This window comes from Myxine glutinosa, chromosome 7 (assembly GCF_964187855.1).
Source record: "Myxine glutinosa chromosome 7, kmMyxGlut1.1, whole genome shotgun sequence".
Taxonomy (NCBI): Eukaryota; Metazoa; Chordata; class Myxini; order Myxiniformes; family Myxinidae; genus Myxine; species Myxine glutinosa.
The window spans coordinates 107,256,190-107,271,009 of NC_136267.1; positions in this window are offsets into that span (position 1 = coordinate 107,256,190).

The following is a 14,820-nucleotide window of genomic DNA, read 5'->3' on the forward strand; positions in this document are numbered from 1 at the left end:
AGGGTAAGATGTGGAAGAGGAGGAAGTGGTAGGGATAGCTGTTGAAGGTGTCAGAGATTTCAGAATAGCTTGGAGAAAGGGAAGAATGGGGTGGACAAAAGGTTTGATGGTGATTGGGTGAGGCACAGTGAGGTGTTATTTGAGGAGGGGGAAGAGCGAGGCAGAAGGTTGGAGGAGATGAAGGTGAAAGTTGGAAGGGGGAAGAAGCGGGGAGGACGCTTTGAGGAGGAGGGGTGTGGGGGGAGTCTAGGAGGGAAGGGACAAGGGGGGAGATTTGAAAGGGATGTGTGATGGGGAAGATTTGGAGGGGAGGGGCAAGGGGGAAGATTTGAAAGAGATGGGTGATGGGGAAGATTTGGAGGGGAGGGGCAAGGGGGTAGATTTGGAGGGGAGGGGTGATGGGGAAGTTTTGGAGGGGAGGGGTGATGGGGAAGTTTTGGAGGGAAGGGGTGATGGGGAAGATTTAAAGGGGAGGGGCAAGGGGTAAGATTTGAAAGGGATGGGTGATGGGGAAGATTTGGAGGGGAGGGGCAAGGGGGAATATTTGAAAGAGATGGGTGATGGGGAAGATTTGGAGGGGAGGGGTGAGATTGGATTTTAGAAAGTGTACGATTAATGGGAAACGAACATTTATTGCAAAATGAGTTTCTTGTGACCTTCCAGTCAAAAATACGTTTGAGGACGCTGAAGGAGGGGTGGAGTGCAGGAGAGTTTCGGGAATGTAGAAAAGAGGAACTGGAAGAGGTGGTATTTTTTTTTTTTGGAATGAATAGATTTGGTGAGCAAGTCGAAAGCATCCTTTTATAGAAGAAGAAGAAAAAGGTGTTATAATATATGACAGAATACAGTTCTTCAGGGGAAAGTTTAAACATTTTTAAATTGAGCAGTGAAAACTATCTGTGGAAATGGAAATGGGGGTGAAACACGTGATCGAAGAACGAACGAACAAAGAAGAACAACGAATAAGCGAATAAGAACAGAGAAGGAAATATTTTTTTGGGGGTTTTTTTTTTTGAGTTGAGATTTTAAACAAGGAAGTATGGGGTGAAGGACTGGGAGAAAAACAGAGAATGAAAGTAATTGCAGCGCAATCGACGGACCGCTGAGAGAAAAACAAAGCCTCAAGGTCGGACACGGTAGCCGACTAGGCCTCAAAATACGCGACATGAATTAACCGACGATTTTGTATCCATGTATGAAAAATTAACACCGAGAATCTTACGAAAGACACACAATAGGTACACACACCGAAAGATAGATACAGTTTCAACAAAAACACAATTGTGAAAAATTACTTAACTTCGAAAGCGTGAGCGCATGGACAGCTAAAAGAGAGGCTGAGATTTGAGCTGAGAGCTGAGCTGGGAGAGAGGCTGAGAGATGAGCATTAAAAGAGAGGCTGAATAGGGTAGAGGATGATGTGGTTGAGCTTGAAAGTAGTTGGATGTCAATGAAAGATAGTCTGTTGGGAGCCGTTGGTGAGGTATGTGGAGGGACTAAAGGACCACCGAGGCACTCGGAAACATGGTGGTGGGATGACGAAGTTGGAAAGAGGATTGACGAGAAGAGGAAGAAGTTCAAGGAGTGGCAGAAGGCGAAGGGTACGGGGGCAGAAAAGGCAGAACATGAAAGTTATAAGGCAGCCAAAAAGGCTGAAAAGAAAGAGGTAGCAAAGGTGCAGGAGGCAAGTCGGAAAGTGTTCGGAGAACGCTAGGATTCGGAAGAGGGTCAGAGAGCAGTATTCAGGATTGCAAAGCAGATAGCGAAAGAGAGGTGCGATGTGATGGGGGTGAGTTGCTTGAAGGATGAAGTGGGACAAATCGTTGTGGACCCAGATGGAATTAAAGGAAGATGGAAGAGATATAACATGGAAATGCTGTTGAATGCAGAGAATGAATGGGATGGCAACATCGAGAGTAACCCAGTTTTAGGACCGGCAGAGAAGATAACTGAGAAGGAAGTTGAGGAAGCGATAAAAGCAATGAAGAGTAGAAAAGCAGGAGGGCCGACGGGAGTTGTGGGAGATATGTTGAAGGCAGCAGGAAGTTGGGGTGTGAAGAGAATGACAGAGATCTGTAATCTGGTGGTGAAAGAAGGCTGCATTCCAATGGATTGGGAACTGAGTACCCTCGTCCCTCTAAACAAGGTGAAAGGTGACCCTCTGGACTGTGGCTCGTATCGAGCGATAAAGTTATTGGAGCATGGAATGAAGGGATTGGAAAGGTTGTTGGAGAGGAGGATAAGGAAGAAAGTGAAGACCGAAGAAATGCAGTTTTGATTTATGCCAAGAAGAGGAATGACAGACGTGCTTTTTATTGTACGGCAGTTGCAGGAGAAGTACATGGAGAAGAGGAAGAAGTTGTTTCTTGGGTTTGTTGTTCTGGATAAAGCATTCGATGGGGTTCCACACGGAGTAGTGACATGTGTATTGAGGAAGTTAAAGTGGAGGAATGGTTGATCAGAGTAGTGTTGGCAATGGACGAGAGAGCACGCACAGCTGTAAGGACAAAGGACAGGAACAGTGGTGAGTTTGAGGTGAAGGTGGGAGTGCATCAGGGGTCAATACTAAGTCCACTACTATTTGTAGCTGTGATGGAGGTGCTGGCTCGGAATGTAAAGGAGGGTTTACGGTGGGAGTTGTTGTATGCAGATGATCTGGTGTTGATTGCGGAAAGAATGGATGGACTGAAGGAGAAGATGAACAAGTGGAAGGAATGTAGGGAGACAAAAGGTCTGAAGGTGAATATCGGAAAAACAAAGGTGATGGTGAGTGGTAAAGCATGTGGTGAGGTGGAAAGAACTGGGAAGTGGCCGTGTGCTGTGTGCAGGAAGGGTGTCGGAGTGAATTCCATTCAATGTACAATGTGCGCTGAGTGGGTTCATCAAAAAGGTCATTAACCAGTGTGGCAGCTACATTCAAATGTAAGGTGTGCATAGAGGGAGCTGCAGATGGAGGAAATATTGAGTTGGATCTTGGAGACGGCATGAAGCTGGAAGGTGTGAAAACATTTTGCTACCTTGGAGACATGCTGAATGGAGACGGTGGATCAGACTCGGCAAAGGTTGCTCGAGTGAGATGTGCATGGAAGAAGTTTTGGGAACTGAGTGGCGTGCTGACGAGGAGGGGAGTGTCGTTGAAGCTGAAGGGAAAGGTGTATGCTGCATGTGTGAGAAGTGTTATGATTTATGGGAGTGAGACATGGGTAATCAACATAGAGCAGCAACGAAGGCTGGAAAGGGTGGAAATGCGAACGGTTCGGTGGATGTGCGGAGTATCGTTGAGAGAGAGGAAGACAAATGATGAATTGCGAAAGATGATGGGAATAGAGCCTGTGATGGATGCTGTGAAGAGAAACAGGTTGAGATGGTTTGGTCATGTGTTGAGGAAGGATGAAAGTGACTTGTTGAGAAGAGTGATGGAAATTAATGTGGAAGGAAGTAGAGGACGGGGAAGACCGAGAAAGACTTGGCTAAAGGTGGTGGAAGAAGAAATGCGGGCAAGGGGGTTAACAAGGGGAGATGCAGAAAATAGGGCAAAATGGAGAAGATTGTCATGGGGCCCGCAAGGCCAACCCCCGCTCTAGCAGGGAAAATGGCCTTAAAATGTCTGTTGTTGTTGGTTGACCTGAGGCCTATGTTGACCTTTTGGCCTACGTTGATCTCAAAAATGGTTGGAGGTTGAATTCAGATCGCTGCTATGAAAATCCTATTCAAATTTCAAGTCAATCGGATGAAAATTGAGGATTTTAGAGATTTGAAAAAAGGGGTTGACCTTTTGGCCTATGTTGACCTTGTGACCTATGATGACCTCAAAAATATTTGTTGGTTGAATTCAGTTAACTGATCTGAAAATCCTATTCAAATTTCAAGTCAATCGGATGAAAATTGAGGATTTTAGAAATTTGAGAAGGTTGTTCACCTTTTGGCCTATGTTGACCTTTTGGCCTATGTTGATGTCCAAATTAGTTGGTGGCTGAATTCAGTTAGCTGATATGTAAATGATATTCAACTTTCAAGTTAATCGGATGAAAATTGTGGATTTTAAAGATTTGAAAAAGTGGTTGACCTTTTGGCCTATGTTGACCTTGTGACCTATGTTGACCTCAAAAATAGTTGGTTGAATTCAGTTAACTGACATGAAAATCCTATTCAAATTTCAAGTCAATCGGATGAAAATTGAGGATTTTAGAAATTTGAGAAGGTTGTTCACCTTTTGGCCTATGTTGACCTTTTGGCCTATGTTGATGTCCAAATTAGTTGGTGGCTGAATTCAGTTAGCTGATATGTAAATGATATTCAACTTTCAAGTTAATCGGATGAAAATTGTGGATTTTAAAGATTTGAAAAAAGTGGTTGACCTTTTGGCCTATGTTGACCTTGTGACCTATGTTGACCTCAAAAATAGTTGGTTGAATTCAGTTAACTGACATGAAAATCCTATTCAACTTTCAAGTTAATCGGATGAAAATTGTGGATTTTAGAAATTTGAAAAAAAGTGGTTGACCTTTGGCCTTTGTTGACCTTTTGACCTCAAAAATATATAGGATTTTGTCGGACCACAAACTCTACCGTTTGGTGTAGTTTTGTGAAGATCGTTTTAAAATTATGGCCTGTAGGCAAGTATAAGTGAATGGACAGACAAACAAACACACAAACACACGAACCGTAGTGATCAACATATTGGTCAAAAAAATATTTTTTGCCAAGTAACAAACAGACAGACAGGGTGAAAACATAACCTCCATCCACCTTTGGTGGCGGTGTTAAAACGTATGCTCTGCAGAAGTAATAGGGAGAGAAAAAAGCCTATCGTTTTTCATCTCATGGCCAAATGTACTGTCACCGATGACATCACTTGCCACATGTTAGTTCAGCAATGCAAGGCAAAAAAATACAAAAATGCAATGGAAAACAAACTCAATATCTCAAAATAACATCCCAGGTGCATGTTGAAGAAAGTGCTCTGAGCACTCCATCATTGGTGTCTGGTTGCAGACCTTCAAAAATCTACAAAGAGAATAAAATAACGCCAGCAACACCAGCAAATCTTGTTCTCAAACTTTCTTTGCTCAACTTAGCCCGGGTCTGCGACTGCATGTCTTCTGTTCATACTTCTGTTCTGTTCATACTTCTGTTCATCACTATAATGCAGGTACAATGACAACTGATGACACCTTTTGACTTGCCATGGGAGACACTTTCAACTATATCTATACTGGATCGTACATAGTTTCACTCAATAGTAACCAACGATACAAAGTCCAGAAAATACGAAGAAAAATGTTCAAAACCATTTGAAACAAGTCACGAGAGCAACGAGACAACTTCGAGGAGGAATCTGCCGTGATGCAACTTCTACGCACACACCAAGTGGTTATCAAATGGCCTAAAATGTTGCATAGAACGTGGTTTTTCTCCAGTGGCCACATCCACTTTTGACCAAAGCGCTCCCTTGGGCAAACCTGTCGCATTGAGAGCACCTGACCTTGCGTGCAGCTGGTTCAGAATTACGCGACACTTTCTTACAGCGGACAGGAGGGCAAATGGAATGTTGAAAACACAGCTTAAGTATCCCTGTAGTTTAAGCATCGTTTCTGTTTTTAGCAGAGGAACTCCCACCGTCGTCTCCATATGCTTCACTGCCTTGTAACCAGATTGTTAACGCAGTTTGAAAAAGTCCCCTTCAATAATATGGACCCAATGGTTTTCTAAACGGCGACAGATTTTCCGCTGCCATACCCTGCTGTCCTTTAGTGTTTCCGCAAGGATATCGCGGTTTATCTAAGTGTGTTCAACTCGAAGACATTTACAATCTATATCAAGAACCAATTAAATAAATATAATATTAAAATTACTTCACATTAAGGAAAACATGTTGCCTGCTCAACCCCACCAATGCTCCCCCAAAAAATCCATCAAATTACAGGCTGGAATAATTTCAGACATCTATTCCTTTATTCTTCTTTTCAAGTCTTTCTTGCTGCTGCTTTCTGCATGCATCCTACAGTTACAGTCATGAAATGAATCTCTGGTTCGTGTATCACGACTATCCTTGCCCTTAATTACCAGTTCCTTAAACATCGCCCGAGCAGAGCTCATTGATTCAGCGAAATCGCAATCTAACTGTCAGGTGAAAATGGATCGATTGGGCTCGCCGAGAGCACACGCTGGTAGAATCTTTGCATCTAAAGGCTCACGGCACGCCTGGATCAGGGTCCATACTTATCCGGTGCTATCACAAATACCGCTTTACCATTTGTCTCATTTGGCCGAGTGTTTCTTCTCCTTTGTGAAATATAATTACACCCTTTTCGATCGAAATCCAGAGAAAACATCTGGTAATAAGAAACACTCTGTTTAGACTGACGTAGTGACAAGGACAGGTCTGCTATGTCCCAAATCCATCTTGTCGATTTTACAGGCAGTTTCAACCTCACACTCTACAAAAAGGCTGCCTGGAGCAACTCAGAGAAATTCATAATGGAAGCTTTTGGCCAACCTAGTACTTGAATGCACCTTGTTCAAAATTTCCATCATTGGAAAGGGCATGTCAGTACTCACATCTTCTAACTTTCATGCTTTCATGTACAGGACAGAGGTTTCTCAATTTCAAGTGAATTTTCCCAGTTATTGTTACAGGTGATAAGCAAAGGTTCCACGTGAAAAAAAACACATCACGTCAAGTATTATTATACATACACATATATACAGACTTGGCATTTAATATGGAATATTTTTTTTGTGGGGGTGAACTTACTTTTCAAGATGACTTAGAACCAAAAGTTCATTGGAATTATGTTGAAATTATTCCAGATTTTGTTAATGTGACCTTTAAAAGAAACAAAAACCACATTTGACATTTCAAAGCAAATAAATTGATCCTTGAAAGTGATGTAAACTGATATCGAACTCAATTCACAGACAGTACTGTGTTAAACTTCTGTACGTTTTCCAGAAGTATCTCTTTATTTTGCACATTAGCCAAAAAAAAATTCAACAAAAACAAAAGCTAAATTATGACTGGGATTACGGACAGTAAAATTACAGTTCAGTACTTTGTGTAACCCCCACGAGCATTCAGGAGAACACGTACACGTCGAGGCATGCTGTTCACGAGATTTGCCAAGGTTTGGACAGGAATCGCTTGCCATGCAGTGACAATAGTCTGCTGCAATTCACGCACAGAGGTAGGCTGCTGGTCCAAGTTGTCGATTTGACGCGTTAATTCTGCCCACAAGTTCTCTATCGGATTCATATCCGGGTACATGGCAGGCCACTCCATATGCTCTCCACCACGGTCAGCAAGAAAGTGTTGGATCATGCGAGCACGATGAGGCCGTGCATTGTCATCTTGGAAGACAAAGTTTCCTCGAAAGGCTGTACGAGCAAATGGAAGCAATGTTTCTTCCAGAATGACCCTGTACCTGAACTGGTTCAGGTTTCCATTCAGAACAACCAAGTCAGTTTTGCCCCCTGCATGAAAAGCAGCCCAAACGGTCACCCCACCACCTCCAGCTTGGACTCTTGGCACTATACAATCTTCGTTGTGGGCTTCATGCACTTGGCTGCGCACTCGGACGCGGCCATCTTGATGATAGACCAGAAATATAGACTCGTCACTGAAGGTCACGTGATTCCAGTGTCCTGGCTGCCATTGACGGTGCTCTCTGGCCCACTGCAATCGGCGCTGGCTGTGTTGTCTGGTCAGGCGTGGCTTTCTCAGGGGACACCTGGCACGATAGCCTGCTTGAACCAGTCGATGGTTGACTAGCCTTCTGGATAGAGGCACATTTGTCAGTTGCTGCCACTCAGCCCTAAGCCGATTAGCTGACTTGGTACAGCCATTGCAGACTAACCGGTGCAGCTGGCGATCATCTCTCCTTGTGGTTCTGCGTGGACATCCTGGCCTCGGTATTGGAGTAGGGACACCCCTCTGAGCATTTCGTTTCAGGATCTTTGACACCTGACCTTGAGTGATGCCATACTGCCGAGCAATAGCACGCTGTTTCATGCCAGAATTTCGTAAAGCCACCACTCCATGACAAACCGCATTTTCAAGTTGACGGACCATCTCCAGAGGAAGCGGCAATAACTTTTGTAGACGTGCAGCAGTTGTTTTCCACTAATACAGAACGCAACAACCCTTATATACCCGATTGTGAAACCAATCGTCAAATGTACCTGTCCTTACATTTTGTCACGCCACCTGTGATATAATCCTGTTATTGACTTCTTGCTGCGAAAGACAATCAGTGACATGGTTCTTTCAACAAAGACATCACCGAAAGGTAAAAGAAACTCACCAGATTGATATACTGAGTTCAGAAAGTAAACCCAAGTCAAGAAAAAAAAAATATTCCATATTAAATGCCAAGTCTGTATATATATATATATATATATATATATATTGTGAGAAACCACCGGTGAAACCACCTGTTCTCACCCAGATTTGGTGCCCCGCCCACCGCGTGACGTGGCCTCCTTGGAGCCTCACGCGATCGGGAGGCGATTCGGCACGTGATTGGTGGAGAGTCGAGAGAGCGCGGTCGCCATCTTATGCAACGGACGCGACTCGAAGTCTCCGAGTGGGAAATAGATAAAGGGATTTCCCTTAATCTTCACGACAGCCGCGTTGGGCTGATCGTTTACCGTTCTGTATTTTACGAGTGAGTAACTCCGGAAGAGAACGAGTGATTCCCGGATCTCGTGGATTGGAACCGTGAGTCAGATATTGCCTGCGTCGTGTTGGAGCTGCTGGCCGACCGTTCCTGCAGGCCTTGTGCGGTGTATTCCACTCTGTTACCCTCCGAGTCCCGGAGATCGTCGATTGGAACCGCGAGTGATCTTGCCTGCGTCCTGTTTGGAGCTTCTGGGGCCGACAGTTCCTGCAGGCTTTGTGCAGTGTATTCCATTCTGTTACCATTTATGGTTTTTGTGATCGAGCCAATAAAGCATCGTGCCTTACCCCTGGAAGGCCGATTAAAACACAATTGTGTTTATTGAGTTCTCTCTGTCCACTCCGTGGACTACTTGAAGCCCGGACCTTAACGTCCGTATTCCGTGCTGGGAACCATTTCACAGCCGGGATCGCGACAATATATATATATATATATATATATATATATATATATATATATATATATATATATATACATATATATATATATATATACATATATATACATATTGTTACGGAACCCAACATCGGCCTATGGTTCCCCCTTGAGGGGGGATTAGTCCCCTCGATTATTGCTGACCGACGTGGTCCCTGAAGCTGCACCGCGGCCTCCGGAAAGGCCGGCGCACAGCCCCGTTCGTACCACGGATAAGATGTTACTTGATTGCCGAGCGGTGTTTAGCAACCGCAGCACGAACTGTTACCAAGACTAACCCGATCCTGAACGTTGGCCGAATCGCGCCACATACACTCAATATTGAAACCACGAAAGCGACCGAACGAGAATGAAGAAGAAGAAGAAGTACGGAGGAATAACAGGATTTATTAATTATTTACACAAGCCAAAGCAAAAAGAGCAGTCAAGGTTATATACAGAAAATGGAAGGAGCAGGAGACACAGTGAAATCATTAGCTTACCTATACAAGCTTAATTAATAAACCCCAGGACAACGTGGAAGATGGACGAACATTCACACTTACACGGGAAATGCAGGCAGGAATGAATGGCTTGGAGATGGATGGCTTTGAGAGGCAAGGAAGATTCAGCGGGGCCTGGGCACGGTCGGGCCAGAAGGCACCGCCGTCAAGAGGCCGAGCCGCGGCCGTGCGAACTCCCGCGGTCCCAAACTGCACGGGCGAAGTTCCTTTCTCCGCACTGCTGCCTCGCGCGCTCCTTGCGTTGCCTCGGTCCGTTTCTCCTGCAGCACGGCACGTATCACGGCGGCTTGGTCACACCTGCTCATCTCCAGCACACCTCTTGGACTCAGAACTCATCTCTCCTCTCAGCTCATCTGCCGTGGGGAGCGTCCCGCTGCGGGTTATATAGGCCCCGCCCTTCATCCTTTGCGAACCTCCCCCAAGTGTTCTCTCTCTGCCCTCTCAAGCCAAACCCCTCGTTCTGGGTTGGTTGAGCGTGGCCGACTCACTCCTCCCCTCTATGACGAGGTGGAGACCTGCCTTTCTTCTTCGTGGTTACCTCGTGCGTAATGGAGTCAAATGCAGCAAACCTGGCAAACCTGGGACTTGGAAGATGCCATGGGGCGTCGGAGGGACCTACTCTTATTTAATTCGGTGCAATGAAGAGTCAAACTATTGGGAAACACATCCTTAACCTACATAGAATAAGGGACTAACTATTTAAAAGGATATATGGTGTCCTGTGTGTAGGTTTATGGAATTAACAAAGAGGACGAGCTTCGACCTTTCTTTACTTACGGAGGGTGCCATTTACACACAACAAAACCATAATTCTCACATTCTTTACATTTTCTCAAATTCGTTACAATATATATATATATATATATATATATATATATATATATATATATATATATTTACCGATATACATATATATATATATATATATATATATATATTTACCTATACACATATATATATATATATATATATATATATATTTACCTATATACATATATATATATATATATATATATATATATATATTTACCTATATACATATATATATATATATATATATATATATATTGTTACGGATCGCGGATTAGATGTTATTATGGGCCGAGCGGATGGTCCACCGCGACCTAACAGTTCCCCCGATTCTTCCCCAACTCACCCGATTCCACTCGAACGTTGGCCAAATCGCGCTACGCTAAATCAATGATGGAAAGGACACAACGACTGGGATAGATGAAACGACACAAGGGGTACAGTTCTCAAGACCTCCGGAGGAGGATATAATTAGTGGTGGAGAAAAGGGGTAGATTACAAGGTAGAGTGAGGTAAAAGACACAGAAGAGATGGGCACTTAGTTACAGTCTTATCTTATCCCCGACAGACCACAGACAAACGGAACAAGGCTGACTTACACAGGGATTGATGGCAGGGAAGGACAGGTAGTTCGATAGCACAAGGTGCACCTTGGCTCGGGGACAGGATCAAGCACGGTCCAAGAGATGCAGGGAGGCCTCACAGCGCTCGGAGGTGGCGTCTTTCTTCCTCCAAGCTCAGCGCGCATCTGACGTCACCTCCCTCTTCCTGCGCATGCTCAGCGGGGAGTGACACGCCCTCGGCTGGTTGGCTCCGCCCCAGATGGGACCGGTCCGCCGCTTCCATTGGGTGCGGGGGTTACCGGGCTCCGCCCTTGACGAGGAGCTGACAGGGAGCCCCTATTTGGTAACCCCGTCGAGCACATGTTTGATGGCGGCTCGTTGGGAAGGCCTGGTGCCCTCCCAACACCCCTTACCAACCAAGCCGGAGTGAGGACGCACACTCCCCGCGCCCGCCGCTGCTGCTGTTGTTGTTGTTGTTGTTGTTGCTGAACCGTGAGGAAGAGCTGCGGGGAGGTATTGGGAGGTCCTAAACTTCCTAACGGTGCCATACAATCACATTCTGGTGCAACGAAGAGTCAGAATTAATGGAAACGAGTCCTTAACTGACATAGACTAAGAATAACTAGCAAGATGTCCTATAGTTGTCTTACATGAGATGCGGTGAACCTGGGTGCGACATTTAATGGGGGAAATAGGGGGAGGTCGGGTCTACAGAGTGTTGTTTACAGAAAATGGGACTAGGGAATGGGGGATTGGGGATAGTTGGGAAGTATTGAGGAAATAGGGGAATATTTACAAGCGGATATGGATGGATGCAAATCCCATATCCGCAACAATATATATATATATATATATATATATATATATATATATATATATATATATATATATATATATATATATATACATACTTACATATATATATATATATATATATATATATATATATATATATATATTTACCTTCTGTTACGTGTTCCTCCCCAACCTCCTGGTCTCGGTATACCTCCGAACCCCGGGAGGAATCACGGCAGAAAATATATACTACTCCGTGTCGAAATCAATAAGGAAACCACACCAATAACAAACCAATAATATATTTAAAAACCACACAATAATAATATTACCAATAATGACGGAAAATCCAGAAAATCAATATATCTTAGGTTGGTACCAACACTAAGTCACACAACTCACTGCGTTCCTGGTGACTGGAACAAAAACCCCTCAATGTCTCTATAACTCAACGGAGATGAGGCGACGGGGCGATGGCAGATAAGGAGGGGTAGGCAAGGCGTGGACTGTCACGTGATCCACACCAACAGCAAACGGGCAGTGGAAAGGGAACTCCCAAAGACGCGATCCAGACGTGCACATGCACCGTTCAATCCGCGAACCGCAGTGCAATCTTCAAGCGCCGCTTTATTGCACAGCCGTCCCCGGCAAACCACCGGAGGATAAGCCCAGCCGACGCGACAAAAACCTTTTCCGATGAAGGCAGCGCGCAGGGCAAAATGGCGGACGGCTCTCACTCGAGCCGTGGCCTCGCGGCGAAAATTCTCCGGAACCTCACGCCTGTACCTGACTTCGCAGGCTCTTCCACAACTCCAACGATAACACCGATCACACGAGATTCCTCTCAAGGACTCAAAGTTCCCTCGCCGTGTACGCTCGACCACGCTAGGTACGGAGCTTTTTCAGAACGCCTCGTTTTTTCCTGTCCTCACGCCTCTTCTTCTTCACCGCCTTTTTTCTTCCGGGTCGGTTTCCTGTATCATTTTACGTTAACCGTTTTAACTTTAGATAGCTGTTCCTGAATACTAAACCTTTTGAGAATAAGAATAACAAGTGAATCCTCTTGGATTGCGCTGAGGTTCGGGCTTGGAATTTCTAGGAGGAAGTATAATTTGTATGCAATGAAAGTACATGTAATATGGGATCGAGTAAGATCGAGTAAGCTTCACCAGTGCGCGTGCGCGAATTTACGTCACGTCGGCAGCGAGAAGGCGTTCCCCAACACGAACCAATCAGGAACTGCCACGCCCACTTATATGATCTCCGAATTCCTGTGACAGGAATTAGCGTTACACTGGCTGGAAGTCAATCGCTAAAGGCGCTTCCTCAGCGCCAATACATGATATCAGAAACACGTCAAGTGGGTGAAAACCACAACAGCGGAAGTGACGAATCCGTAACACTATATATATATATATATATATATATATATATATATATATATAATTATATATATATATATTTATAATTATATAATTATATATATATATGTATATATGTATATAATTATATAATTATATAAATATATATATATATATTTACCTATACACATATATATATATATTTACCTATACACAGATATATATATTTACCTATCCACATATATATATATTTACCTGTACACATATATATATATATATTTACCTATACACATATATATATATATATATATTTACCTATACACATATATATATATATTTACCTTTACACATATATATATACAGTATATATATTTACCTATACACATATTTTCCTGTACACATGTATATATATATATATATATATATATATATATATATATATATATATATATATATATATATATATATATGACGTAAGACGTACGGAAGACGTACGTACGTAAGACGGCGGGGAGAAACAGCCAGGCAGCAAGCCACAGTGTTGTATGTCCTGAAGTTGTACTTCAGCAGGGAAAGGATGTGAGGAGGAGAGTGAAATGGCCAGGTATGGGAGAAAAGGGAAGTATAAAGGTGGGTGTTTGAGTGTTCCACCATGTTTGTTTGGTGCTGTGAATTCTGGATGTGGAGGCGATTTTGTTATTGTAGTCTGCATTCACACTGGCTGGGTGTGGGGTTATGTACGCATCCAGGTGTAGTTGCTGCATGTGGATGTGTATGTGCCCCTGCTGGCCCACCTTAGCTGACCGTATCGAGGTTGAAGGGCCGAAACGGGATGACGCTGAGGACCTCGACTGAGGACCCGGTCAGTGTATATATATATATATATATTTACCTATACACATCTATATATATATATTTGTGCAGCGTCTGTCCTGTCCTGTGTTGTGTTGTGTTGTGTTGTCCTGTGTTGTCCTGTGTTGTCACTGAACTACTTTTGTGAAATCGTACCAAACTTCTGGTATGCACATATCTCTCCCGTTGGTATGTCCTCAGGGTATTTAAAAAAAAAAAAGAAATTGCAATTTATTTTATTTTATTTTTTGGAATTTTTTTGGTAAAAAAATTTTTTTTCAACTTCGATTGTTTATAAAATGTGATATCACGTATATTACAAATACATTTGTGCAAAATAATTGTTTCAATTATGATTTGTTTAAACCATGACAAAACGGCAACTCAGGTACAGTCATTTATCTATATATCGACACATCTGGGCAGTGTCTGTGTTGTCACTTAACGACTCCCTCAAACTTTTGTTTCCGTGGTTGTGAAGTGTTTTTAATAACGTTGTGGTGGTTTTGAATCACGTGGTGGTGAGGTATTTTGAATTATGTGGTGGTGAGGTGTTTTTAAATTACGTGGTGGTGAGGTGTTTTAATATCACATGGTGGTGAGGTGTTTTTAAATCACATGGTGGTGAGGTGTTTTTAAATCACATGGTGGTGAGGTGTTTTGAATTACGTGGTGGTGAGGTGTTTTTAAATCACATGGTGGTGAGGTGTTTTGAATTACGTGGTGGTGAGGTATTTATAATTACGTGGTGGTGAGGTATTTATAATTACGTGGTTGTGAGGTGTTTTGAATTAGTTGGTGATGAGGTGTTTTGAATTATGTG